We start from the raw sequence: 5022 nt of genomic DNA, 5'->3' as shown, positions 1-5022 counted from the left end.
CAGCCCCCAGAGCTCGGGGCCAGGGCGTTCTCCCTTTGTGCATGCGGGGAGCTGAGGGGCGGCGAGATGTGTCCTGAATCGGAGGGAGGGAAGCCTTGCGAGGAAGCCCAGGACCATCCCCAATAGCCACACTGTGTGCAGGATCATCCCCCAGAGCCACACCGTGTTCAGGATCATCCCCAAGAGCCCCGTGTGCCCCATAATGTTGTCCAAACGCTTCTTGAGCTTTGTCAGCCTCGGTGCTGTGACCGCTTCCCTGGGGATTCTGTTCCAGGGCCCAACCATCCTCTGGGTGAAAAGTCTTCTCTCAGTAGCCTGCCGAAACGTCGCCTGACTCAGGTTCATGCCATTTCCTCGAGTCACTGGTCACGAGAGTGAAGAGATTGGTACCTGCCCCTCCACTTCCCCTCGTGAAGAGCACTTTTGCCTCCTGTAATGGAAGTATCCGTAAAAAGAACATATTCTTGCAAAACAGCTTAGGATTTTTCAGTAAAAAATTACTTCACACATGCTGACCAGTTCTGCTAACTTGAACTGACCCGTGAATCAGCATGGAGTAAATACAGCTCCCCCTCCTTTTTTATGTTCCCAGCACTCCCCAGTGTGGAAGCATGAGGAGTTGCTTGTCACTGGAAAACATCAACACAGCTTCATACAGCACAGAAGTGATGGGGAGATGGGACCTGTGCTTGGCAACATGGCTTTGCCAAGAAGGTGAGAGTCCTTCCCTTCTCTAGACCACACTTCTGTCTCATGGAGTCCCTTAATTGAATGTTTCCCAAGCAAGAGGAGCACTATGAGGCATTTTGCTTCCATGCATGATAAGGGAAAAGCCCTGCTGCCTGCTGGTATTGCCCATCATGAGAGCAGTTTGTGGTGTTGTTCCCTGATGACTCCAGTGCAGCCCAGGAAAGGAAGGGGCTTAGGCTTATCTGTGCTTATGACTGGCTCCTTTGGCCCTGCTGGGGAGCTGGTAATTATAGAATTATAGAATGCAGTGAGTTGGAAGGGACCCACAAGCATCACTGAATCCAGCTCCTGAGATCATTTTCCAAATGAATTTTGAACTCAGACAGGCTTGATAGTGTTTCTCTCACAGCCCTGATTAGATGCCTCAGGTAATAACATCATTAGTAATAATGATGAAGCCAAAGCACCCATGGTGTTAATGCAGTTTGTATCAGCTTGTCGCTGACCATAGATAACTATTTGAGTAACTTGGAGTGGTGAAATCACATCTTCATGGTTCCTGTTCCTTCTGCTAACTGCTGTAAATTGCACTTTACAGTTGCATCATAGATGCAAGGTGTAAGTCCCTCTGACTGTATTTTTTTCTAAAAGGTTTCCTGTCTGACTGTTCTTGAGCTTTATGAACTAGAAACCAGCAATTTCTAAATGCACGGAACAGAGCCATGGTACTCTGACAAAGACTTTCCATACCCTAGTAGTTTTACTTTAGTGAGTGTCTCAGGCTCATCTCCATTTGGGAGATTTCTCAGCATAATTTAAACTGCCAGTCTTGCTGATGCTGCTTAAATGGAGAAAACATAGACAATAGAAATAAAGTTATTTGCTACTCTCTCCCTTCCTACCTTATTCCTGTCTAGACTTCCAGAGTCATAGTATCATAGAGTATGCTAAGTTGGAAGGGACCCTGAAGAATAATTGAATCTAAGTCCTGGCCATGCACAGGACCATCCCCAAGAATCCCAATAAATGGAGTCAAACTTTTCTGTAAATTTCATTTACACAAAACTTCTTCAATATTCGCAATCTTTCTTATCTCAGACTCCCTTCAACACTGCTGTGAGACATCCTCCATAAGCTCCTGCAAAATGCTGATATCTGCTCTAGAATTAGCCCCTTCCAGGTACTCCTTACTGCTCCTCCAACTTGGAGCTACTTGTGTGCGCTCTGCTAACCCAGTGCAATAGCAATGGGCTGGAAGTATATCACAAAATCACAGAATATTCTGAGTTGGAAGGGACCCACAAGGATCATTGTGTCCAACTCTTAAGAGAATGGCCCACTGGGGATCAAACACACCACCTTGATGGTGTTAGCATCATGCTCTAACAAACTGAGCTAATGCCAGGTTCTGTATGGTTATGAGGACATGAACTACCCTGGAGCCAATTAGTCTGTTTTACCTCATCCCTTGTCTTCTGGATACCACCCTACACCTTCCTCTTCCTTGCCTTTGTATTAACAGGTTGGGAAGGACACAATGTCTAACATTCATGCTGTGCATCACTGGTACAAGTAGGACCTGAACCCTAGAACCTTCCCTTGCCTCTGAAACTGAAACTGAAAACTGATGTTTGCTACAGATTGTGATAGAGTCTCTGGGTAAAAGTCACTTGCTCTAACCCAAACCCTGAAAACGTGGCCTTCTCCTTGAAATCCATCAACCCATGGCATATATTTTTAGATGTGCCTGTGCAGGAGGAAAATTCGAAGAAAACTTTGCCAGGGAGATCTTTTCTGTGACTCATCTGTTCTAGGAGGGGAGAGTTTCTTTTTCATGTCTCAGCTGGGAGCGGTCCATCCTCCAGTTCCTCAGCAGGCCAGTTTCTGATGTGTTTCTGAGCCTGCACTAACACAGAATGTGCTGGGCCAGGGAGGGAGGACTGTGCTCTCTGTCAGTGATTTGAGGGGAATCATCCTTTTTTAAAATATGCCTTTCTGTCTCCCTCCCCCACTTCCCTTTTTCCTCCTTCAGTGTTGCCACCTTGTAGTATTTTAATCAGAGGAAGCAGATATATCAAGGAAGTCAATGGCAGGGGCGAGGTGGGTGGGGGGGGCAGAGAGGAAGAGGAGGAAAATCACATCACAGCCCAGTCTGCCAGTGTAAACACTTGATGATTTCCTGTTATTGTAGCCTAAAATGTACCATGACATCATTTGCAGGCCTCCCAGAATCACCCAGAAGGAGGAAAAGCCAGCATTCCCAGCCCGCCCCCAGCGTGAATCCAGGGGATTCAGACCCTATAAGGCAGTGAAGCTCTGCAAGCAGCAAAGATAGTGTTTCGAAAGCTTTCTTGTTCTTGGCAATGTGGAAATTTCACAAACAGGAAAAACTGCTTTTACTTTTCCTAAAGGGGAACCGTTTATGCTTCATGAAATATTAATGCCTTGAACTACAGTTACTTTAGAGGCAGAGCTGAAATACGTGAAATGTTTTTAGCTGAGGACAAACACAGGGAAACCCCTCACCAAAATCATATCAGTTTATCATTACCAGACACCTACTTTTTTATAATACCCACTTTAATTCCAAATCACTCTCCACACAAGGCAGTTAAGTCAAAAGCTGTGAATTATATAAAAGAGTACAAAATGAAATTAATCTGATCATTTTGAAAGGTGAAGCTAGTTCTCAATATAGCAGATATTGTCAGTGAAATGTTCTTCCTCCATTTCTGAGCATTAAATAAATTCCTGGAAAGTGAAGACCCAGGCTCTGTGGAGCCTAGCTGCACAAACTATCCTAGAATTTGAGTCAAAAAGTCAGATTTCTGTCTCAGTTACAGTTAGTCACTCAGTCTGCACCACTGTAGGGAAGAACAGAATCAGGTTCAGTGAGATGGGCTCTCGTAATTTCTTTTGAGAAGGACAATACCTAGGCTGATTTCACAGCACATCCTTCAGCTGCAATCTCTTTGGGCAGACTTTCACATGACCACAGAGGGATATCTGCAAAATCTGGGTTTTTTTTTCTAAACAAAGTTAAAAACTTCATAAATACAGTACTGTATATATAATAATTTGGCCTCATACCCTCCCTTGCACACCTGCCAACTACCTGACATGTCAGTAATTGCAATGTAACTTTTTGTTATTGAAACAAGAGAAACCAGTGTTTTCATGTTATATGTAAGGAAAATGAGACACTGAGATTAAATGAACCTGTATTCTACAGAATAAAATTAATTGTCTTCATCTGGGTTTAAGCCAATCCTATGCCTCCGGATAGTATCAGAATATTAGATTTGTTTAACCATAAAGTAGACTTGAAATTCTGAAGAGAGTCAGCCTAGAGAAGAATACAAGCAAGTATAGTAAATAAAACACACCTGAGACTGAAATTAAAAGGAAACAGAATGGTCTTGGAGTTTACTGGACAAAAAGTAAAATAATGTATAAATTTTGCTGGGTTTAGTTTCACTTGGACTTACTGGAATACAAAAATGGGCTGTTCCCCATGAGCTATTTTTGGATAGGAAAACCAAGATTCAATTCTTCACCATGCTGAGCTATTTTCAAAGTTATATATACAAGATAATTATCACTCATTAAGTAGTTTGCTCTTCATTCCCAATGCTGCAGGGTGCAGCACTAGGAACTGAAATGAATTTATGCGGAGCTGTGCCAGGACCCTGCATCCAATGAAGTCAAGTGCTAGATTCTAATGACAGCATCAGGACCTTTCAGATTTACACCCAGCTGTGCTGCAAGAAAGACCCCAGGACAACCAAGTGCTCAGGCACCATTGTGAGAGCTGTGGGGCGTTGAGGACTTGAATTTACTCCTGTTATTTTGTGTCAGTAGAGGGCTGAGGTAATTGGGTGGGCTTGGCAAGGCAGGAGAGGAGATTCTTCTGAGCACTGAGCTTGCCAGGTCCTTTGTGCAGTTCTCCCAGCTCTGGGATTTTTGCTGAGTATGAAATCTCGTGGCCTGCACACTGAGAGGGGAGATGGCAGCAGGGCTGTACCTGGCAGAGGATGGGTGGCCACAGCTTTGGAGTGGGGGACAGGTACCTGTGGAGCTTTGTGAGGTGTCAATGTTCATTTAAGATACTGGTTTGTGTGTTTCTAGGATATTGATCTGTGTTTGTGCGGGAGGAAATCTGGGTCGTGTACTCAGTGTGATTTCCTTCCCGCAGCACAGGGATGGCTTTCCACATGAGGCTGCTTTCACTTGGTGCTTACACACTGCAGGCTGCTTCAGTGCTCTGCATGGCAGGTTTCTTCAGGTGATTTTTGATATAGGTAGTCTTTGCTGCTAAATGTTTCCCATTTT

The sequence above is a fragment of the Geospiza fortis genome, unplaced genomic scaffold, assembly GCF_000277835.1.
Source record: "Geospiza fortis unplaced genomic scaffold, GeoFor_1.0 scaffold874, whole genome shotgun sequence".
NCBI classification, from domain to species: Eukaryota; Metazoa; Chordata; class Aves; order Passeriformes; family Thraupidae; genus Geospiza; species Geospiza fortis.
This window is presented reverse-complemented; position numbering follows the sequence as displayed.